This window comes from Elaeis guineensis, chromosome 3, assembly GCF_000442705.2.
Source record: "Elaeis guineensis isolate ETL-2024a chromosome 3, EG11, whole genome shotgun sequence".
NCBI classification, from domain to species: Eukaryota; Viridiplantae; Streptophyta; class Magnoliopsida; order Arecales; family Arecaceae; genus Elaeis; species Elaeis guineensis.
In genome coordinates, this window is record NC_025995.2 from 66,777,326 (window position 1) to 66,793,411 (window position 16,086).

The window sequence follows — 16,086 nt, forward strand, 5'->3', positions numbered from 1 at the left end:
GATGAAGTCTTCCTGCAGTTGAAGTCGGGGACGAAGTCCAGCTCCCGTAATAGTCCGGATGAAGTCTACCTGCAGTTGGAGTTGGGGACGAAGTCCGGCTCCCGTAGGAGTCCGGATGAAGTCTAGCAGGTGGTCGACCACCGTCGAAACTTAGGTGGAGTCCGCCCGTCATGAAGAATCTGGCCTACACTGGTGGGGGTTTATCCGTCGGCAGAGCTTGGAAACGTTGCGGAGGCTCGACCGCCGGAGAGGTTCGGAAAGATGTCGTCGAAGGTCGGACGTCGGTAGAATTCCTGGAGGGTCACTCGTGTCACGATCTTCGGCTGGAAGGTATTTTATACCCAACACTAGTCCCCCTACTTCTGAGTTTGAGTTTCGAATGAAGGAAGTACAGAGAAATTTTCACAATCGAAGTTGTCCCCTTGAATCCTATGCACGATCGTCCTCAGATATTCTGACATTTAATGCGCACATGCTGGAGTCTTTTCAAATCAGAGCGATCCGAAGGGACCTTTCGAAATTTTTGCTGGAGCGTTGGCTCAGGTACGGTGCAGTAATGGCTCTGTCAGCTATCAGCCACTTTTAGCTGCCTGCGGTGGCGAGTGGGACACATGGCGAGCGTGGATCGGCCTGGGGAGATCCACGATCATTATAGCGCCGGATCCCATGGTCTATTTAAACCCGCCTTTCTGCCTTCAGGAGTCTCATTCCGCCTGAGAGTTCTGTCGGTGTCTGCCTTCTCTCTGAGAGCTCTGACCCTCTTTGGCGTCCCCCTTGGCCCTAAGCGTTCTTCGAGTCATCCCTGTCCTTGCACCTCTGTATCCTTCAGAGCGACTTAGGTTAGTCTCGAAACTTTCATTTCTCTTCTTGCTATCTAGGTGCCCTTTCTCCTCCATTTTTCTGCCGCCGCATTCCCCTGGTTTGGTCTCCCACGAACCCTTCGCCTCTTATTTCGCTTGCTTTCTCCGAGATTTTTAGGGTCCTTGTTTGAAATGTCTTCTGGCACCTCCGCCTTTAGTGGTTCCAGGAGTTCGTCCGCCTCAGCCCCCAGAACCCCCATACTATAGACGAACCCTCGTCTAGGGTTGGGCCTCATCCGATTTTTACATCGGGTGCCATTCCTTATTCTCTGACTCCGGATGAACTTTTACTGATAAGGGTTCAGTATGGAGTTCCTCCGGAGTATGATCTGGAGCTTCCTGGTCGCGCCGACCGGGCTAGCACCCCCCACCTGGCCGTTTCTGCTTGTATCAGGAGGCCTTCCGTGCTGGGTTCCGTCTTCCGCTTCCGCCCTTTGTCGTCGCTCTTTTCTATTTTTTAGACATTTCTTTAGCTTCAGTCGCACCAAATTTCTTTAGGTTTCTGATAGGGTTCCTCTCCCTTTGCCACGTAGTCGAAGTTCAGCCATCTCTTTCTTTGTTTAGATATTTTTACACCTTCAAGCGCCACCCCTCGATAAAGAACTGGTGGTATTTCTCTCTTTAGTTTGGCAAGAAGGGGTTGCTGAAATGTGCTCCCTCTTCAATCCATAACTGGAAGGGGAAGTACCTCTTCGTCCAATGCCCGACCTTGAGGTTGGGATTGCCCCCTTGGGGCTCCATGAGGGACTCTGTCCATCAGGCTCCTAGCCTGTGGGAGGACGACCTTCAGGCCACCCGAAAGCTTCTTAGTTATTCAACTCCTTCCCTTCCCAACCTTCTGAAGGAGCAGTTTTTGTTCAACATCGGCTTGAGCCCCCTGGATCCTGCGAGTATCCCATCTTTCCTTTCCTCTTCTTTTCTCCTGCTCTGCTTCTCTCTTTCTTTTTTTTTTTTTTTTTTACGTGTCACTTCTTCCTTTTTCACCTCATTACTGATCTCTTTCTCTCTTTCTTCCTTCTCTCTTTTTTTTTTTAGGAATGGACGCCGAAGCAGCACGGATGCTCGTCAGAGGCCTCAAGGCTCACAAAAGAAAAGGCGCTGCGGCCTCCAGATCAGCAAAGAAGGCCAGAACGGAGGAGACGAGCTCGACCACGCCTGCCCAGGTGGCCCTCGCGGTCGATGTTCCTTCAGACTCCGAACCTCCGGCCCCTCGGGCCTCTTCAAGGAGTTCTCCCACTGAGGTTCCCGCTTCGGGGGCCCGCTTCGAGGAGGTGCCAGGGGTTGAGAGGGGGAGGAGAAGGAAGTCGGTGGCCCACAGGATGAGTAGCCGCCGAACCGCCATAGAAGAGTCCCACGGTTCCGAGGAAGAGCCGGGGGAGAATCCCTTTAATGACAGGGACCTGATCAAGCGACTGGTCGACGGCTGCATCCTACCTGAAGTCGTCCAGAGGATCGTTCGCATCGATCCCGAACAGTGGGTTTGGGACTCCTTAGGGTCCTTCCTCGAGGTGAACAGATTCACTTTTCTTCTTCCCCTCGCATCTTCATTCAATTAGCTTCTCAACTTTCGTTCTGACCTCCTAGCCGCCCTTGTAGATTGGGCACCAGCTCCTTGCCAACATCGAGGCGACGAATCGGGCGAGGAGGGATGCCATCCAGGCGGAGGAAGATCGTCGGGCCGAAGCCGCCCGCCTCAAAGAAAAGGCTGTCGAGCTAGCCAACCTCCAAGAGGTCCTTGAAAAAGAAAAGCAGACCTCGGAGGAGATGGTGAGGAAGGCGGAGGTCGAGGTCACAAATTTGATGGAGCATATTTCGATTCTGATCTCGGAGGCCAGGGTCTTAGCAGTGGAGGAGTTCAAGGCCTCTGCGAAGATGAGGGACCTGAACGTCAAGTTCGGCCAACAAGCATTCATCAAAGGATTTGAGCTCTGTCAAGAGAAGGTGGTCAAGAAATTTTTTGAGCTCGACCTCAGCTTCTTGGATGAGGCATCTGAAGATGAAGCTGGGCCCTCTCCCACTACCACCGCAGTGCCCTTTCCAAGAACACCGAGCTCCACAACTCCTATTTCAGAGGTCTGAGACCTCTGACCTTGTATTTTTCTTTTATTGTAATTTTTCTTTTCCCTTTTGTCTTTAAGAAATATTCAATCAATAAAATTGGGTTCCTTTTTATGGAGGGCTTCTCCACTCTGCTCTCCCTTTTTTTTGTTTTTCTTTCTGCAATGAGACGCGCCTTGATGCTTTTGTCTCCTGATGGCAGTGTCCTGCCGAAGCACTTCCCTTGCCACAGGAGATTTCGCTGAAGTCCACGATCCAACGTCTGAAGAAGAAAGTTCGTCATTTAACAAAAGGGTCGAAGGAGATGGAGGGCGAACTTCGCAGGTTGAGGGAGAGCCACTCTGAGGCCACCACGAAGGCCACCTACTTTCGGAACCTCCACGTGAAGGGGATCATGGAGTACAGCCGGAGGAAAGCGAACTTCGAGAAGGAGCTCGAGGAACATAAGAAGCACGCCAGCGACTGATCTTGGGCCCAAGCTGCCAAGATCAGCTCTCTCAGAGTGGAGCTGTCGGCTGCACAGGAGAGGATTAGCCAGTTGGAAGGAAGCTCATCCCGGCTTTGGACTCGGGCCGACTGCGATCGGGAATGGTCGAAGAAGTTCTCCGACCTTCAGCAACAGCTCCAGGATGCCGAGGTGAGCTATAACGCGTACCGAGCTGGCTGGTGCAAGCAGGTGGACGACTATAGGGGGAAGCTCAGGATGGCAACCGATGAGGTTGTCCGCCTTCAAAGGCAGCTAGCTGAAGGAGCTCAGTTTGCTCCTGTTCGGGATCCCGACAAACTCCAATCCCTGAGAAGAACCGTAGAAGAGCTATCTGTCATCCTTGGAGAGGGGAAGGCCGAACTGCAGTAATTGAAGATCCAGCTGGTATACAAGCAGCGGGCAGTCAAGGATGCGGAGACAGAATCTGAGGTCCTGAGAAAAAGGCACCGAGAGGCGGAGAACGAAAGCCAGCAGCTTCATCAGAGATATATGAAAATGCTAATGAGAGAGAAGGAATTGGAAGAAGAAGTCGAGAGCTTAAGGCACTCCCTGATTAGGGTCGAAGCCGAAAGTTCGAAGTCGGAGGAAGCCGGGCTCCCTTAGGGCTCTTTTTGTCTTTCATCCTTCTAGGTGTCTTCTTTTGCCACTTGTCTGTTTGTTGTCGTTGTTGTTGTTATTTTTTTTTTTTCGGCCTTTCAGGCTCTGTAACGTACACTTTGCTAATGAAATGAAAAGGTCTTTGTTACCATACCCATACGTCGTGTTGAATTGTCATGCACCGGACTTCTTTCATTTTTGTCCCGTGCGATGTCGATGTTGTTCGAAGGTTCCTTGTTCATCTTTGTATTAGGTCGTCATTACCGAGTTTCTTGTGCTTTTGATTGGTTCAGCATCGACACCGCTTGGAGGTTTCTAGCCATCGCCGTGTTGATTTGCCTTTTTGTTCGTGACCATAGATCTTACTTTCTCTTCCTCCTTCTTCATGGAGATGAGGTCCTTTGTGCTTTTAGTGTAGTTTGGCCTCCATTTTTCATTGGGGTAGCCCACCGCTATTCCTTCACATTTCCCTCCTTTTTTTAGGCAAGGGTTCTCCCTAGCTTTTTACGGAGTCGCGGTAGCGTAGAAGGATCGCCGAGAAGGTTTTCTTCTTTCTTGTCGGGTCTCGAATGGCCGGACCTTAATTGATGTCAGGATGAGGTTCTTCCCCTATTTCTGATGTGATCGATTTCAGCTCAGGTTAGGATGAGGTTCTCCTTCTGTTCCTAACAGGACTGCGGAGGCACATATGGGCGCTGTGTGGCCTCTCCCTCCATCCGATCTACAAGTAATCGGGCCTTCGACCTTGCTCATGTTAGGGTGAGGTTCTCCTCCTGTCCCTAACATGGCTGTGGGGGTGCATATGGGCGCTGTATGGCCTCTCCCCCCATTCGGTCTACAAGTAATCGGGCCTTCGACCTTGCTCATGTTAGGGCGAGGTTCTCCTCCTGTCCCTAATATGGTTGTGGGGGCGCATATGGGCGCTGTGTGGCCTCTCCCCCCTTCCGGTCTAAAAGTAACCGGGCCTTCGATCTTGCTCATGTTAGGGTGAGGTTCTCCTCCTGTCCCTAACATGGCTGTGGGGCGCATATGGGCGCTGTGTGGCCTCTCCCCCCATCCGATCTAAAAGTAATCGGGCCTTCGACTTTGCTCATGTTAGGATGAGGTTCTCCTCCTGTCCCTAACATGGCTGTGGGGGCGCATATGGGCGCTGTATGGCCTCTCCCCCCATCCGGTCTAAAAGTAACCGGACTTTCAACTTTGCCCACATTAGGGTTTGTTTTCATTGTCCGATGGGGTCATCCCCTGTCGTTACAAGTCTATGCTAAAAAGGGAAAGATGTGCAAGTCTGAAAGGAATCTTGATTTAAAGCGGGATCGTTCGCAATACATTTACAAGTTTTTCAAATTCCAGGGCTGTAGAAGGTCTGCTTCCTGTCAAGGTCCTCCGGAGACGGAGTTGATGGTCCCAATTGGAGGCCGATCTCCGGGCTGCTCTTCCCTCCTCGACGGTTCAGGCTGCGGTAGGGCCCTTGGTCGATCCTCTCTACCCTCAGGCCGGCGTCGAATGAACCTGTCGAGCCGACCTCGTCTGATGAGCTCCTCGATCTCATCTCGGAGCTAAATGCATTCCTCCATGTCATGGTCGTGGTCACGATGGTAGAGACAGAACTTATTAGGATTGCGCTTCCCGGAGTGCGTGCGCATCCTTTCTGGCCTTGGGAGCTGCTCTCTGACTTCCATCAGCACCTGGGTTTTTGATGCGTTGAGGGGGGCATAGCTGCGGAATCTCCCTAGGGGAGACCCCCGGTGGACTCGGCGCTCCGAGCTTCTCTGTCTGCACGCTCAGGGAGGAGTCTGGGCGTGCTTGTGCCTGGGGGGAGTCCGAGAATGCGGTCGAGCTTCTCTCGCCCCTTACTCAACTGCGGGCTTACTCGAGTCTCCCACCTGCCGCTCTCTCGCGGTCTCCTCGTCCTTCATCTTGAAGGTTTCTTCTGCTCGGGCGTACCCCTCGGCCTGAGCCAACAAATCAGCAAAATTCCTGGGGTACTTCTTTTCTAGAGAGAATAGAAAGTCATTTTTCTGAAGGCCGCCCTTCAGAGCGGCCATCGCGATCGATTGGTCCAAGTTTCGGACCTCCAACGCGGCGATATTGAAACGGTTGACGTAAGCCCGAATGGACTCCTCCTCCCTCTGCTTGATGTTGATGAGAGACTTCGAACCCCTTCGGGGATGCCGGCTGCTAACAAAATGAGCCACAAACTGGTGGCTCATCTGATCAAAGAAAAAGATGGTATCCGACTTCAGCATCGAGTATCAATTTCTCGCCGCTCCCTTCAAGGTGGATGGGAAAGCTCAGCACAGGATGGCATCGGGTGCGCCATGAAGCAGCATCATTATCCGAAAGGCCTCCAGGTGATCAACTGGGTCCGAAGTCCCGTCGTAGCTTTCAAACTGAGGGAGCTTGAAGTTCGACGGGATCGGTTCCTGCATGATCATTTGAGAAAAGGAAGGGTCAGTACAAATATCCTCACCATAAGTGGGGGGAGCGTGGTGGAGTTCTTCGATCCACCGGTTCATCTCCTAGAGCCTCCGATCCAGAAAATCCTCTCGACTACGGGTCTCGAGGGTCTTCTGGCAGAATGGAGGTAGAGATCTTCCAGGAGTAGAATCGTGATCTGACTGAGGGCTCTCCACCCTCAGATTCGTCTTTCCGGGAAAGATGGGGCAGCTGGCCCAAGTGGCCCGTCCTACCACCAGATTTTGAAGTTCTGGCGACGCTCTCTCCAGTCGCACTGATGCCTGTGGCTGCTGCTGCTGTTGTATGGCCTGCACAGCTTCAGTGAGGTCTCTGACCTGCTGCACCAGTAGGTCGAATTGCTCCACGCCAATCGCTGTTGCTGGAGGAGGGGGAGGAGGCTGGAAAACTGAAGGTGAGGTCGGAGCCTGAGATCTGATCGTGGAGGCCGTGGATCGCCACATGGATGCTTTGCGGGGAGGCATCGGGCGAAGACCTAGTGGGGGAAGGAGAAGAGGACGTCGAAAAAGATGACCGAAGGTGGTCCCATTGAGCGCTCCTTTAAGAACAAGGGTACTGCAAAGACACAGCCCCTTCCTCTAGCGCCAATCCTGTTGGTGCAAAAATCTACCTGCGTCGGAGAAGCTGGAGTCGAGGGAGTCACGGTCGCCATCGGGACCTGCAAAGAAAGTCTAAACCGGAGTTGGAATTGCTCCGGCAAGACCCTCCGATGCTCAAGTCAGTTCTCTGCCTCAACAAGAAAGGAGTGCTCGAATAGAAATTTTAGCAGAGTTTTTGGGATAGAAATTAGATCCTAGAGAATAATGTATCTGGGGTCCCCCTTTTATAGGCGGAGGGTGCAACAAACTGATAGCGACATTTGTAACCGTCTGGCAGTGGGCCACTCGGGGTCAGGAGGAGTTTGTTATGAAGAGTAGTGGAGTGGAATCGTGGCCGTCACCGGGACCTACCGCGTGGAGTCTGTTGCGGGGAGTGGAGCGGTGCTCGTTGTCGCGACTTGCCAGAGGGTGGAGGAGCCGTACGGTATCCGTCGCAGGAAGTGGAGCAGAGTCGTGGCCATTACTGTGGCCTGCCAGGGAGTGATGGAGCCGCACGGGATCCGTCACAGGAAGTGGATCAGAGTCGTGGCCATTACTGTGACCTGCCAGGGAGTGATGGAGCTGCGCGGGATCCATCACAGGAAGTGGAGCAGAGTCGTGGCCATTACTATGGCCTGCCAGGGGGTCCAGGCCTATCGGCCAAAGTTTGGTTGAGGTTCCTGGCAGAGAGAGGTAGCTATCCATCTGAGAGAAGCTCGGATGTTGCAAATCCTGTTGGGTGCCTTGGGCGTTAAGGTTGCAGGCGAGGACCACTTGCCGTAGGAGCTCAGTCAGAGGCTTTCTGCAGATGCAGTCCGGTTTTGCACAGACTTCGACAGAGGGTCGACCGGCGGTGGATGTCGGATGGTGCTGGGAAGGTTCATCCACTGGAGGGTTCCAGCAGCTGGATTCTGTGAGCACGGCATTTGCCCGCTTATAGAAGTTCGATCGGGGTCCGATCTCCGTAGAAGCCCGGATGGAGATCATTTGTCGAGGAATCTTGGCCAAGGCCTGTCTGCAACAGAAATCTGAAAGGAATTCATCCATAATGGAAGCTCGGGTGAAGGCTTACGGTAGGAATCCGGCACGGACCGCTCGTGGTAGAAATTTGAAGTAGATCGTTTGTAGCAGAAACTCGGAGTGGGTCGCTTGCAGCAGAAGCTCGGAGTCCGACCCTTGTAGGAGTTCGGGATGAGGTATACCTGCAACAGAAGTTCAAGGCGAAAGTCTGGCTCCCATGGGAGCCCAGATGAAGTCTACCTGCAGTTGGAGTCAGGAATGAAGTCGACCCCCATAGGAGTCCGGATGAAGTCTTCCTATAGTTGAAGTCGGGGACGAAGTCCGGCTCCCGTAGGAGTTCGGATGAAGTCTTCCTTCAGTGGAAGTCGGAGACGAAGCCCGGCTCCCGTAGGAGTCCGGATGAAGTCTACCTACAGTCGGAGTCGGAGATGAAGTCTGGCTCCCATAGGAGTCCGAATGAAGTCTTCCTACAGTTGAAGTCAGGGACGAAGTTTGACTCCCGTAGGAGTTCGGATGAAGTCTACCTGCAGTTGGATTTGGGGATGAAATCCGGCTCCCGTAGGAGTCCGGATGAAGTCTACCTGTAGTTGGAGCTGGGGACGAAGTCCGGCTCCCGTAGGAGTCTGGATGAAGTCTACCCGCAGTCAGAGTCGGGGATGAAGTCCGGCTCCCGTAGGAGTCCGGATGAAGTCTTCCTGTAGTTGAAGTCAGGGATGAAGTCTGGCTCCCGTAGGAGTCCGGATGAAGTCTACCTACAGTTGGAGTTCGGGATGAAGTCTGGCTCCCGTAGGAGTCCGGATGAAGTCTACCTGCAGTTGGAGCTGGGGACGAAGTCCGGCTCCCGTAGGAGTCCAGATGAAGTCTTCCTGCAGTTAAAGTCGGGGATGAAGTCCGGCTCCCGTAGGAGTCCGGATGAAGTCTACCTGCAATTGGAGTTAGGGATGAAGTCTGGCTCCCGTAGGAGTCCGGATGAAGTCTACCTGCAGTTGGAGCTGAGGACGAAGTCCGGCTCCCGTAGGAGTCTGGATGAAGTCTACCTGCAGTTGGAGCTAGGAACGAAGTCCGGCTCCCGTAGGAGTTCGGATGAAGTCTTTCTGCAGTTGAAGTCGGGGATGAAGTCCGGCTCCCGTAGGAGTCCGGATGAAGTCTACCTGCAGTTGGAGTTGGGGATGAAGTCCGGCTCCCGTAGGAGTCCGGATGAAGTCTACCTGCAGTTGGAGCTGGGGACGAAGTCCGGCTCCCGTAGGAGTCTGGATGAAGTCTTCCTGCAGTTGAAGTCAGGGACGAAGTCCGGCTCCCGTAGGAGTCCGGATGAAGTCTACCTGCAGTTGGAGTTGGGGACGAAGTCCGGCTCCCGTAGGAGTCCGGATGAAGTCTAGTGGGTGGTCAACCACCGCTGAAACTTGGGTGGAGTCCGTCCGTCGTGGAGAATCCGACCTACACTGGTGGGGGTTTATCCGTCGGCAGAGCTTGGGAACGTTGCAGACGCTCGACCGTCGGAGAGGTTCGGAAAGATGTCGTCGAAGGTCGGACGTCGGTGGAATCCCTGGAGGGTCACTCCTGTCATGAACTTTGGCTGGGAGGTATTTTATACCCAGCACACTATATTTTGGTATTGGACTATCTGAATTTTTAATTCAGGATCGGAAGATTTTTGGGTACAATCAAATACTTGTGAAGTCGGTGCGTGAGTCAAGATAGGATTGACCACTCCAAAAAATTGGTGAAAATACTTTGTGTTTCAATTTAGTAAGACCTTGGTCAGGGCAATCCTTGTGAGGAGTCACAAGATTTATTAGGTTGAGACACATAACGGATGTATTGTTAAGAGTTAACAGTTTAAACTCTAAGTCATCCTGAGTATCAAGGGTCAAAGAGATAAATTATACAGTAACCATATGCCAGTAGGTTTTGAGTGTTGCTTTGCATATATTCGGTCTATTCAGATGTCGGGTACCATTACTAGATAGTTACTCTGATTGGCATAGGAATCTATTTTTGTGCTACCTACTTAGGTTCGAACCTATGTGGTCACACATATTAAAAATTTCTTTCCGATTTATTAGCAGATCGATAATTGAGAATTGTCTGAGGATAAAATTGTCAATAAGATTGATGATTATATTAAAATTTGGGGTTTGATGTATGAATATGTATTTTAAAACTTAATTTTCTAAACACCACAGTAGAGAATAAGATTAAAATAATTTTAATCTGAATTTTGCATGCATAAAATATAAAACCACATAGTATTTCATATGCTAAAATTGATATATGCTGAAATTTAGATTATGATCAAATCACATATCTGTTTTGTAATCCCTTTCTTCAAATTTGGATCTGAAAGAGATGAGGCTCTCTATTAGCCATACAAGTATCCAACCACTAGGAGTATCCCCTTGGGATCAGTTTGGAATAGCCCTCTATAATTTGAATTTTGAATCTCCAAAATTCAGCCTGCTGAATCTGAACGAAGCCTGGATCACGATCAACACTTGACTTTCTTCTTAGTCTTCTTCTTCTCCTCTTCTCTAGAGTTTTTTTTTGCTACGTGCTGCTACCAGATGCTAGAAACCAGCAAGAAAGAGGCACCCAAACTCCTTTGGGCATGGAACACCTTGGGACGTACGTCCCAAGGGAAGGGCATGTAGAATGCCCAAGAGAAGAGAAAAGGGAAGGAAGAGAGGGCATGGGGAGAGCCTTTGAGTGTGAGAGACTGCTGGTTTGGATGCTCTAGGGATTTTAGGAGAGGTCCCTTTAAATAGATATAAAGATTGAATCCTATTCAATCTCATAATACAAATCTTACTTGCATTAGGATTCCTATTAACTTAAGTTATCCAACTTACATTAGGAAGTCCATTAGGCGCCAACTATTGGAGCCCTTGCACCCATAATTAGACACCCTCTTTTGCACTCAAGAGACATCCTATATGAAAATCAAAGGCCCTCTAATTAATGGACACACCCAAATTGATCAAATCAAAGTGGCACCCCATAATAACTATCAAGGAGATTCATAAGAGATTTACACCCTTAATTTATGTGATCCATAACTTTAGACATCCAATAATTGAAGTCTCATGAATCTTATTCATGTAGGTTATTAGCAGATAATTAAGTTAGAATTAACTTATAAGTAATCCCAACAGAAAGAGGAATTAGATCCAACCATGTGCTAGCAAGGTTATCATGAACCCAATGGATTTCTCTAAATCCAATTGACACTTCATAAGCTCAATTACTTATTTCAGGCCTAATCTCTTTGTTGTGTGATCTCATAGTTTCAATTCTATCTGGTAGTGAGACATACAATGATCTCTATCATCATATCATTAAAAGTCTTTTCAATGGGTTGGAATAATTTTACTCTAACTCAACAAGGATTGTTGATCTAGAATAATCTTAGTAAGCTCTGACAATCTACTAGTAACATCTAGCAGTATGTAGTAGCAACCTAGTAGAATTGAAATGAACCTCTAGGTGTAGTTAACATATGATTCAGTTCTGACTAGATGACAGGTCATGGATAAATTATCAAACCTCAATATCGGTCATATGTAGATTCAATCAGCTTAAGTCCATATGTGATTCTATGAAAACTCTTTTCCATCAATCACACTGCTATGGCCATAGACTTAAGGACTCAGTTTTTTAAATCTCATAGGATTACTCTCTTCTGTTAGGGTCAATAGATCCCATCTTAATGCACATCCCACTCCTACAATGACCAACTGTCATCAATATCTACTACAAGGGCTCTTTGAGACCCATATTGATGTATCAGTCAAACTCCAATAGCCTCATTGCGAGCAGTAGTGTCATCTTAGGTTAAAAAATCAGTCATACAACTGCAGCATCGAAAAAGTCACTAACGAGTGAGCAGACATCCATGTAACTTCTCGTGTTGGTCATGCTCAATGCTAGTTGTGCTCTAACAACCACCTACACTCTCACTCCAGTGTCTCTACACTGCAGACTCGAAACCCATCTATCCGAAGAAAGCGATCCGTGCACTGGTCTATCTAGATCAATCACCATCTCCATGATGATCCTATGATCAAGAGCAATTTAAGAATCAACCATCAATAATATATGCCTTAAATTCTTCAACTCTTTCAGAATGTGTCATCATCTTGTTAATGTTGAAAATTGTTGGGTATAAAATATCCCCCCTCGGCCGAAGTTTGTAAAAGACCGACCCTTCCAGGGCTTCTCCAGTTTCCGACCTTGTGTGGCATCTCTCTGAACCCCCCCGACTGTCCGACCTTCTAGACTTCTCCGACAACGAGCTTCTCCATCCATCTACCGTGATGCTTCGAAGGCTCTCTGGGCCTCACTGTTAGCCGACCTTCTACAGTGACCAACTATTCTCCGAACTCCTTCCGGACCATCGATATCCGAGCTTCTTCGACAATGAGGTTTCTATAGAGATCGGACTCCATCCGAGTTTTTACAGCGGTCGACCACCTTCAAGATTCTGACTGGGCTCCTGTGAGAGCCGAACTTCTACTACGAGCGATTTACCCCGAACTCCTACAACGAGCGATCTACTCCGAACTCCCACAGCGGGCGGTCTACTCTGGATCTCTACTGTAAGCAAATTCCATTCGAGCCTCTATTGTAAATAAATTTTTTTCGAACTTCTATTACAGATAGACTTCAACCGAGCTTTTTCATAGTCAGGTCCCAGACGGGCTTCTACCAGGGGCAGGATCCACTGGCCAGGTCGTTACTCCGAGCTCCCATGATAACCGATCTCCGATCGAGCTCCTACAATAAGCGGCCTCCTTTCGGCCTCCCGTAAGAATCGGACTCCGTCCGAGCTTTCACAGCGGATGGATCCCGGACGAGCTTCTACAAGAATCGAACTCCGTCCGAGCTTCCACAGTGGATGGATTTCGGACGAGCTTTCTCAACGGACGGGCTCCAGTAGTTGGATTTCTACAACGGCCGATCACCTTCGGATCCCTCAGACTCCTCCAGTAGACGAGCCTCCCCAGCACCATCCGAAGTCCATCGCTGGCCGGCCCTCCACCAGATCCTTCATGAAACCAAACTTCTCCGATGGATCATCTTCAGATGAGCTTCCACATCAGGCGAATCCCAGATGGACTTCTCTAGCAATCGAACTCCTGCCGGACTTCACCCACGAAAAGTCTCCATCTGAGCTTCTACAGCAGATGACTCCCACCTGTAGTATCAGCGCCTAAGGTATCTGACAGCAGTAGACTCGTCAGTAGCTTCGAGGCATCCGAGCTTCTCCCAGATCGACGTGATAGAGAGCCATTCCACTCCATTAGATGTCTCAGTTGAGCTTCAGCTGACAGATCCGAACTCTCTAGCAAGTCACGATAATGGCCACTACCCTGCTCCACTCTCTGCAGCAGATTTTGCGTGGCTCCACTATTCTCTGGCAAGTCACGACAACGGACACCACTCCACTCTCCGTAGCAAACTCCACACGGCTCTGAACGACCCCTGACGCCACTACTCTCCGTAACAAACTCCAGACGGCTCTGAACAGTCCACTACCAGGTGGTTACAGACATCGTTGTCAATTAGTTACGCACTCCATCTATAAAAAGGGACCCCCAGATATGTTCTTCTCTAAGTTCAAAAACTCTATCTCAAAACTCTGCTAAAATTTTTACTCAAGCACTCCATTTCTGTTGAAGCAGAGTACTGACTTGAGCATCGGAGGGTCTTGCCAGAGCACCTCCATCTCTGGTTTAGACTTCCCTTGCAGGTCCCGACGACGGCCACGGTCATCTCGACTCCAGCAACTCCGGCATTGACAAAATTTTGCACCAACAGAATTTCAGAGTACTGACTTGAGCATCGGAGGGTCTTGTCGGAGCACCCCCATCTCTGGTTTAGACTTTTCTTGCAGGTCCCGACGGCGGCCGCGGTCATCTCGACTCCAGCAACTCCGACGTCGGCGGAATTCTGCACCAACAGAATTGGTGCTAGAGGAAGGGCGGCTTGTGTCTTCACAGTACCCTTGTTCTTGAAGGAGTGCTCAATGGGACTGCCTCCAGTCATCTCTTCCGACGTCCTCCTCCCCTTCTCCTATCAAATCTCTACCTGATGCCTCCCTGAAAGGCATCCACCAGACGATCCACAGTCTTCGCGATCAGATCTCAGGCTCTGGCCTCGCCTCCAGCTTTTTAGGCTCCTCCTCCTCCTCCAGCAACGACGGTCGATATGGAGTAGTTCGACCTGTTGGTTCAGTAGGTCAGAGGCCTCACTGAAGCAGTGTAGGCCATACAGTAGCAGCAGCAATAGCTACAGGTGTCAGTGCGATTGGAAAGAGCATTGCTGGAGCTCCAAGATCTGACAGTGGGGCGGGCCACTTGGGCCAGTCGTCCTATCCTCCTCGACAAGGGGAATCCGAGGGTGGAGAGCCCCCGGTCTGATCATGATTCCACTTCCGGAGGATCCCTACCTCCACTCTGCCAGAAGACCCTCGAGACTCGCAGTCGAGAGGACCTCCTAGATCGAAGGTTCCAGGAGATGAACCGATGGATCAAAGAGCTCCGCCACGCTCCCCCTACTTATGGTGAGGATATCTACACTGACCCTCCTTTCTCTCAAATGATCATGCGAGAATTGATCCCGCCAAACTTCAAGCTCCCTCAATTTGAAAGCTACGACGGGACCTCGGATCCGGTTGACCACCTGGAGGCCTTCTGGACAATGATGCTGCTCCATGGCGTGCCAGATGCCATCCTGTGCCGAGCTTTCCCATCCCCTCTAAAGGGAGCAGCAAGAAACTGGTACTCAACGTTGAAGTCAGGTACCATCTTCTCCTTTGACCAGATGAGCCACCACTTTGTGGCTCATTTTGTTAGCAGCTGACATCCCCAGAGAGGCTCGGAGTCCCTCATCAACATCAAGCAAAGGGAGGGGGAATCCATCCAAGCTTACGTCAACCGTTTCAACGTCGCCGCATTGGAGTTTCGGAACTTGGATCAATCGGTTGCGATGGCCACCCTGAAGGGCGTCTTCAGAAGAACGATCTTTTATTTTTCCTAGAAAAGAAGTATCCCAGGGACTTTACTGATTTGCTGGATCGGGCTGAAGGATATGCCCGAGCAGAAGAAGCCTTCAAGATGAAGGATGAGGAGACCGCAAAGGAGCGACAGGCGGGAGACTCGAGCAAGCCCGTAGTTGAAAAAAGACCGAGTGAAGCTTGGCCGCATTCTCGAACTCCTCCCGGACACAGGCATGTTCGGACTCCTCCCTGAGCTCGTAAGCAGAGAAGCCCAGACTATAGAGTTCGGCGGAGCTCTTCCCCCGAAAGATTCCACAGTTACGCCCCTCTCAACACATCGAAAGCTCAAGTGCTGATGGAGGTTAGGGAGCAGCTGCCAAGACCGGAAAGGATGCGCTCGCACCCCAGAAAATGCAACCCGAACAAATTCTGCCTCTATCACCGTGACCACGACCACGACATAGAAGAATGCATTCAGCTCCGAGATGAAATTGAAGAGCTCATCAGGGGAGGTCGGCTCGACAGATTCATTCGACGCTGACCCGAAGGTAGGGAAGACCGGCCCAGGGCCCTGCTGCAGCCAGAGCCACCAAGGAGGGGGGAGCAACCTGAAGATCGGCCTCTAATTGGGATTATCAACTCCATCTCAGGAGGACCCCGATGGGGAGCAGACCTTCCGCGGCTGTAGGGTTCGAGAAATCTACGAATGTATTACCAACAACTTTACCCTAAATAATTTTTTTTTTATATCCACATATTTTTTCTTTTGGCATAAGCTTATAACGACGGGAAGTAACTCCCCTATACAAATAAAATTAAGCATGTTAGGAACAGGAGGAGAACCTCATCCTAACATGAGTAAAGTCGAAGGCCCGGTCTCTTAAAGATCGGATGGAGGGAGAGGTCCTTGCAACGGCCCTTATGTGCCCCCACAGTCTTGCTAGGAGCAGGAGGAGAACCTCATTCTAACATGAGCAAAGTCGAAGGCCTGGTCTCTTAAAGATCGGACAG